This window comes from Bombina bombina, chromosome 1 (genome assembly GCF_027579735.1).
Source record: "Bombina bombina isolate aBomBom1 chromosome 1, aBomBom1.pri, whole genome shotgun sequence".
NCBI classification, from domain to species: Eukaryota; Metazoa; Chordata; class Amphibia; order Anura; family Bombinatoridae; genus Bombina; species Bombina bombina.
Window position 1 is genome coordinate 219183501 of NC_069499.1, and position 8940 is coordinate 219192440.

Genomic DNA, 8940 nt, shown 5'->3' on the forward strand with positions numbered 1-8940 from the left:
TCTGAAAAAATTTGGATTTCAGAAGGCATGAGAGCTGACCTGAGAGTCTGGAAGACTTTTCTTCAGGACTTCAATGGGATTCGATTATGGCGATCTGAGCCCATTTCCAGTCAGTTGTTGCATTTATTTACTGACGCCGCGGGGTCGAAGGGTTATGGGGCGTATTTCCGGGGGGAATGGAGTGCAGGCCCTTGGCCGCCAGAATGGTCGGCCAGGGGCTTAACACGTAACCTTACCCTTTTGGAGCTTTTCCCTATCGTTTTGGCGGTTGAACTTTGGGGCAATCAATTTGCAAACAGGACGATTAATTTCTGGACAGATAATCTCAGTGTCGTCCACGCGGTGAACGGTCTTTCGGCCACTTCCGCAGTTGTAGTTTGTTTACTGAGGCATCTGGTCTTACGCTGTCTTGAACTTAATATCCAGTTTCAAGCGCGGCACGTCCCGGGGGTTAATAATGTATTGGCAGATGCACTATCCAGGTTTGATTGGGTGACGTTCAGATGTTTGGCCCCTCATGCTGCATTAGAAGGCTTACCTTGTCCTGGTTTCCTTTGGCAGCTTCTCCGTCCTGGATATCCTTGCTCCCTCTAGTGCGGGCGTCCCTTGCACCTAGGACATGGTGCTCCTATGTCAGGCTATGGCGTGAATGGGAAGACTTTTGCCGATGTCAGAATGTGGAGGCGATTGAAGCGTCTCAGGACACAGTATGTGATTGGCTGGTGAGTCTTTGGCGAAAGGGTTCGCGGCAGGGGGCGGTTCATTCTCGGTTGGCTGCCTTGTCATTCTTTTATCGTACGCTTGCTTTGCCGGATCCGGGCAGTTCAAAATTTGTGCGTCAAGTTGTCAAGGGTTGGGGCAAGCTCCAACCACAACAAAAGGACTCTAGGGAGCCTATCACGCATGACCGGCTTGAGCGGCTGGTGGTCGCTTTGCCGGACATCTGCGCATCGCATTATGAGTTTTTGTTATTTAGAGCTGCGTTTTTATTAGCCTATTCGGCTGCGCTTCGTATAAGCGAGCTCGTGGCACCGTCCAAATCATGCACTGACAAAGGCCTTCAGTTCGGCCACGTTAGGGCGGGAGAAGATTCACTGTTAATTTATTTGCCTAGATCTAAGACAGATCAAGAGGGCAAAGGGGCATGGATCCCTATTCCTCAGTCTAACGGTCTCTGCTGCCCGGTGATGGCGGTTAACCAGTTTTTAGAACACAGACCAGAGGAACAGGGTCCTTTGTTAATACATGCGAACCGGACTTCTCTATCTTTGTTCCAGTTCCGTAGGGTGCTAGCGAGGACTGCTGCGCACGCTGGTTTGGATGTGTCAAAAATAGCCCCCCATTCTTTCCGCATAGGGGCAGCTACTAATGCCGCGCTGCAGGGTTCTTCCGCTGAAGCCATTTGCCGTTTGGGTAGATGGCGCTCTAATAAGTTTAAAGGTTACATTCGACCGGTTGTTGAATAATATGTTGGTTAGTTGTGTTTTGTTTTCAGTACTAATCTCGTGTGTCTTTACAGGACCCGTCAGCGGCGCTAAAAGGATATGGATCGTGGGGCACTCCTACGTTCATTGGGCCTCCATTCGTAGTTCGGCCCTTCCGGGGGGGCAGAATTTAGGTTTCCCTCTATCCCAAGTGTCAATTAGAAGGGTAGGTGAGAGAGGGATGTGTTGGCCAGCGCTTCCATCGTGCATCTCAGAGGCCCTAGTACGCTGGGGTAAACCTCATGTCATAATCCTTCATTTGGGTGGCAATGATATGGGCGCCATTCCTGTCTTGGAGCTTATTAAAATCATGCAAGCAGATATTGCATGGATCAGAGCTCGCATCCCGAACGTGTTGGTCGGTTGGTCCAATATAGTTCCCAGGTTGGAATGGCGTCACATGTCTTCCCACAGCGCCGCTTACAAGGTTAGGAAGAAGATAAACTCTTCAGTTGCTAGAACCGTCACAGGTAATGGGGGATTTGTGGTTAAACACGAATCTCTAACAGCCGACAAGGTCCATTATTATAGGAAGGATAGGGTACATTTGGAGACAGTTGCCCTAGATATTTTTATAAAGGATATCCGTAAGGCCATAGTAACCCTCCTTTAAGTCCGGTTGGGTTGTGTTTGTCCTTTATCGGTGGCGGCACAGTTATCATCTTAATGCTATCTGGTGGCGGGAGGTAACGGCCCTGTTGCCTTGGAAAGGGGTGAACAGGGGGAGTGATGACCAATCTAAAAGTGTGAGGGGTGGATAGCCTCATGTGCACGTGAGGTGCCCCTCCTTCCCCTTGCGGGTGGGTCACGTGATCTCATTAACCCCTTAGTAGCAATTTTTCTATGAGCAGAGGTTCCGCTCTGCTGCAGTTTCCGTTTGGGCCGTTTACCTTCTGCTGTGCCGGGTTGTCATTATAGTAATTCGTTCAGCCGCCATCTGACCTTGTTGGTTACCATAGTTACTTAGTTTAGTTAATAAATGTTTAACCTGTGACGGTTAAAATTTTACCCATAAAAAGTTGTGTTTTTATTTATTATAGTATAAGTGTTTTTATATTCTGTTCTACGGCTAGCGACCGGTAGGCATTTAATCCCTTATGGAATTAACTTGGAAAGTTTTTTGTTGTTTTTTTAACTGCAAGTTCTATCTGAATCTTGAAAGTTCAATGTTGACTTTTTTTAACCTTTAAATTTAAATAGCTTTTATCCAACCATAAAAATATTTTCAACATGAGTAAATTCTGGTACTAGGACTCTAGAGGTTTGCCTTGATATTGGCAGGTGAGTTTACAGGCTTTGGCCAAACTATGGTACTAAAAAAAAACTAAAAATACAAGATTAGGTACAGTGTTTGCTTTAATTTATTTACAAACATTTTCAATAATATTGCTCTTTTATATCTCAGATGGCCAAAGTTGCAGTCTCATGTTATTACTTCTAAACCTCAGAGAAGGAGGAAACATTATACTGAATTAATATGTGGGAATATTTTGTTCTTTCTTGGGGCATGGGAATAGAAATAGTGTATAAAGTGTTGGGTTTTTATTCCAAATACACCATGTAATAATAATCTATCTTATATTTCTTTCTTTCCTTTCTTGAGCATCCAAATTTCAAAACAGCACAAAAAATGAAGTAATTATTAGAAGTAAATCAGATTTTTTTTATTTGCACTTCCATGTTGTAATCTTGATGAATTCCTATTTTCCTCCATTTAATTCTGTGTTGCAGCCATCATGAATTCACCCTTTGAAAGTTTAAAAACATGCCTTGCCTCTCAAGGATTTTTTTTTACTGGATTATCTATCTTTTACTAGTATATTTGAGTAAAGAAATACTTGGCGCATTTTTTGACTTTGGGCTCTGTAATTTACTGATGAAAATAATAGATGTGTTGTTTTGACTGTTGCAGGAATATTAATGACTTAAAACGTACAAAGAACATTTTCTTTAATGAACATACACATTAGTTAGTGCCAAAATTCTGTTGGCTTGTGTTTGGCTAATTGGTAAAAAAAAAAAAAAGTTTAAAATTGATTTTAACAATGTGTTGCAAAACCTGAGTTCACGTGTTAACCTTGTTGCCTAACACAACTCATAAATCATAAATGATGTTATAAACATTTTGTGATGAAAAATAATAAATATTTCCTCACACAGTATTAAAAGTATTCACATGATTAATCAGATACATTATGTTTTTGTCAACATGAAGCAAATATTTAGGGTTTTGCAATGTTGCTGTCGTTTGAGTTCCTTTAGTTCTGGTCTGGTGTCTGCTGAAAATATAAAAAAATACATTTTAGTATCATCACTGCCTAACGGTACATAGAGTACCACCAGCAATTACCCTCTTGCCACAATGATTAGTAATATTCATAACTATACAATCCATTGATCTAAATATTACTACAATTATTGTCCAATACAGAGGTCACAGAAATTCACCAAATTAACAATGTCCTCCAGCTTCCAAAATTCTTTAATATAGACCTTTTATTCAGCAAACATGGGTCCAATACACACAGCAAACAGCAAAGTTTCAGGCTACAACATGTCCTTAATCAAGCATGATTAAGGGCAAGTTGTAGCCCGAAACGTTGCTTTTTGCTGTGTGTATTAGACCCATGTTTGCTGAATAAGGGTCTATTCTAAAGAATTTTGGAAGCTGGAAGACATTTTTCATTTGTTTAATCTGGGGTTTGGTAAACCCCCTCTGTTTGTTTGGAATAGTGCTGTGTCCACACCTACATTTGTAAGTCACAGACATTCAAATCATCACCATTATTAAGCTTAAAGGGACTTGGAAATCAAAATGAAACTTTCTCAATTCAGATATGGTACACAAAAAAATAGAAAAAAAAACAATAAACTTTCCAGTTAACTTCTGTTGTCAGGTTTACTTCTTTTACTTGGAGCCATTTGTTGAAGTTCCTTTCTGTGGCAGACCATTGAGGAAGGCTGAGGAGCATTCACATGTCATTAGTACAATATGTATAACATCATGACATTGTTGTAGAGACTGCTGCTATATAGCGCTCAAGCCTTGTGCACACTCCAGAGCCTACCTCAGTATGCTGTAAGTTTTAACAAATGTCACCAAAGAATGATGTGAATTTGTTGATGTAACTAAAATGGAAAGTGTTTTAAATTTATATGAATCAAGAGATTTTGAATTGGTCTTCTATATCCCTTTGATAACACATTGCTTTGGTCTGTAAGCATAATAAATTCCCAGTTCTAATTGCATTAAGTTAAGAACAGAAAGCCCATCATATCAACCCATATGTCCTTCGGAAGTGTAAGATTAAATGAAAGGCGAAACCACCTGAAACTGAAAGACACATTAGTGCATTTAAATTTTAAGTAGAACAATTATAAAAACAAAGCAAACAATTAGTATGAAATTGTTCTAGTAAATGCTATCACTGTTTATCACTGACTGTGCACAAGCATTATTAAATTGTGTGTTTACTCAGAATGCAGGAGGTTGCTTGGACATTGCTGACATAGTATGTTTTGCCAAGTAAAAGTGTTGTGGATAGTAGCAGAAGGGGATAGCATGGAGGCTACTTTTTTTATGGTGTCATGGTTAGGGTTTATTGCATTTGGGGTCTTGAAGGTAGTTGGGGTGTGGCCTAAACTTCACCCCAGACTGATCAAACCCTTCTCTAAGTACTCAGTCTACCATCCTAAGGTTGAAGACAAGTGGAGGGTGTGCCTTTCTAATCAAAGACTGGAAAAAATATATGTAGGAGTATGGGGTCTAAATTGTATTGAGAGATTGCTTTTGAGTGTCTGCTTAAAGGACTACTAAACACAGTAGAATATCATAATAAATAAATGCATAATAAAAAGACAATTCAAAAGTAGTAACAAATGTCAAAGTTAGTTACATGCATCATGTGAAAGCCATCAGCCAATCACAAAAGCAGGAGCTGGTGTCTCAGAAAGTGTGAAAATAAAAAGATTGTGCACATTTAAATAATGGCAGTAAATTGTAAAGTTATTTGAAATTGTGCGCTCTATCTGAATCATGACAGTTACATTTTGACTTGACTGTTCCTTTGGTTTTAAAATTCTGATTATGGAATATTGTGCATTTGTAAGAGTAGCACACACAGATTTAGGAGCCTATTTATCAAAGGTCTTGCGGACCTGATCCAACAGTGCGGATCAGGTCCGCAAGACCTTGCTGAATGCGGAGAGCAATACGCTCTCCGTATTCAGCATTGCACCAGCAGCTCACAAGAGCTGCTGGTGCAACGCCGCCCCCTGCTGACTCGTGGCCAATCGGCTGCCAGCAGGAAGGTGTCAATTTCCGGCGTGATTTCCGGAGATTCCGGCGATTCCTGTCCGCCTGCTCAGAGCAGGCGGACAGGGTTATGGAGCAGCGGTCTTTAGACCGCTGCTTCATAACTGCTGTTTCTGGCGAGTCTGAAGACTCGCCAGAAACACGGGCCCACAAACTCCGTTCGGAGCTTGATAAAAGGGCCCCATAGTGAGTAGGATGATAGGTGAAAGGGTTTTAATGCATTGGTTTCCAGTAGGTCTATTGTCAATAGTAATGGAGAAGTCTAAGGGACCGATATAGCAAGCCCCGTATTGTGCCAAATGTCACTGTTTCTGTGCAAGCCTCCAGGCTCGCCGGAAACAGGAATTAAAGTGAATGTAAAGTTTCACGAATGAGTGCACGGTTTTTAAAAATACTATTACAAACAGGGGCATTTTCATTCATGGAACTTTAAATTTCATCGGTTTTGTTAAAATAATTAACTTTCCTTCTTGCAAGCCTGTAAAAGGTGGTGAAATGTTTTATTTCATGAATCACAACTGTTAGATAAAGCCAAAGATATTTTGCTTGGTTCACAGTTAACCCTTAAATAGATCTTACTAAAAATGGTAATTGTGTAACTGTGTAAGTAAGCTCTATAACAATAAGCTTGTGTCACAGAGATATGTGTAGGCTGACCATATTGCCTCTTTAAAAAGGGACACATATGAAAAATACATATGTCAGGGCTGTTTTCAGGGCTGTTTAAAGAAATGGTTTTGTATAAGAACCCTCACATATGTATTTTTCATATGTGTTCCTTCTTAAAGCGGTAATATGGTCAGCCTAGATATGTGGAGGGATATGTGGCTCTTATGGTATAAATTTCACTGGTTTGTTGTATGCCAGAAAGAGTACTAACAACATATAGTATTCTTACACAATCTTCCTATATGCGTATCATGTGTAAAAACACATACGGAAGTCTGAGTGAGACAATGTGTTTTAGACACAAGAAAAGCAAGAGATTTGGTACCGTAAGTATAATAACTAGTATAGTATGAATGCTTAAGCTTAAGTCACAAGGTATACTGCGCAGACTTACTTGCTGAAACGAGAGTTCCAAAACAGCTGAAATGAAATTTCTAGTGAAATGCTTGTGCAATGATAAATGCAGACAGCATATGCTGTTGTCATTTATCAATGTGCGGTGGACATGATTACTACAGCGGATCATGTCGGTTCACACTTTGATAAGTCGGCCCCTAAGAGTTTTATGTTTAAAAGTGGTTGAGTATAGAGTTAGAGTTTAACAGTGTTGAGATCAAGCAAATTAGGGTCGTTAGTTGGTTGTTGTTAGATGTAATTATTTACTTGGGGGTTTGTGGATTAGATAATCCCCTCAATATTAAAAATACAACAAAACAATTGGGATATGAACTCAAAATAAAAATAATTGACAAAATGTACATTCTTACATGCATGACAGGATATGTGGGACACTACAAGCCGTTGTAACAAAACTCTATACAAGTTGAGTAAAGCACATCTCAAACTATTATCATCATCTGGCAAAAAAAATAATAATATTATAAAGTCAACCTGCTTTTATTTTCTGTAAATTATACGTTTTGTACAATAGGACCCAGAAGAGCAATGTCGCTCTCTGTTATAAGAATTATTGTATACATGTCCAACTGTTTTCTCCTTTTATTCATGTCTCCTTTACAATGGAAATGTTAAAGCTGAGGCTGTCAGATTGCATGCTGGTATTGCATTGAGAAATGTGCAGTTATTTAAGTTGTTATCAGAGTTTCCCAAAGTTAGTGGGAGCTGCCAGTGTGATGTGAACCTGGGTTATGAAGATCATTGTGTAATTTTAACCTACTGAGTTTTTCTTTATATCAAGATTAAAGCTCACAGAAAGAGCAATAGTAACAGTGTGCATCTCATCACTGTCAGATAATGCTGGGCCCAGTATCAATAGAAACGAAGATTATCACATGGTGAAGCCCTGTGACACTTTCCCCAGAATCCTCCTCATCACAATTTATATTGAATTTGCATCAATTTATATTAAAGGGACACTAAACCCAAATGTTTTTTTTCATGATTTAGATAGAGAATGCAATTTTAAGCAACTTTCTAATTTACTCATAATATCAAATGTCTTCATTCTCTTGCTATCTTTATTTTAAAAAGAAGGCATCTAAGCTAAGGACCCAGCCAATTTCTGCTTCAGACACTGGGTAGCACTTGTTTATTGGTGGGTGCATTTAGCCACCAATCAGCAAACACAACCCAGGTTGTGAACCAAAAATGGGCCGGCTTCTAAACTTACATCCTTGCTTTTCAAATAAAGATAGCAAGAGAATGAAGAAAATTGATAATAGGGGGCATATTTATCAAGCTCCATAAGATCGCTGCTCCATAATCTGTCCGCCTGCTCTGAGGCGGCGGACAGAAATCGTCAGAAATCAACCCGATCGAAAACGATCAGGTTGATTTACACCCCTGCTAGCGGCCGATTGGCCGCAAATCTGCAGGAGGCGGTACTGCACCAGCAGTTCACAAGAACAGCTGATGCCATGATAAATGCACAGAGCATATGCTGTCGGCATTTATCAATGGGCCAATATTGAATAAATATGTCCCTAGGAGTAAATTAGAAAGTGGCTTAAAATTGCAGGCTCTATCTGAATCAAGAAAGAAAAAAATTGGGTTCAGTGTTTTTTTAATTTTTTTTTCTTGCTCTACATTTGGTGCTGTTCTTTTATTTCTTGCATTAAAGAGATATGAAACCCAAACATTTGTATTTTTCAAAAAGTTTACAATTTACTTCTATTATCACATTTGCTTCGTTCCCATGTGATGAAGAGATACAGTGGGGAAAAAGTATTTAGCCAGCCACCAATTGTGCAAGTTCTCCCACTTAAGAAGGTGAGCGAGGCCTGTAATTTTCATCATAGGTATACCTCAACTATGAGAGACAAAATGTGGAAACAAATCCAGACAATCACATTGTCTGATTTGGAAAGAATTTATTTGCAAATTATGGTGGAAAATAAGTATTTGGTCAATATCAAAAGTTCATCTCAATACTTTGTTATATATCCTTTGTTGGCAATGACAGAGGTCAAACGTTTTCTGTAAGTCTTCACAAGGTTGTCACACACTGTTGCT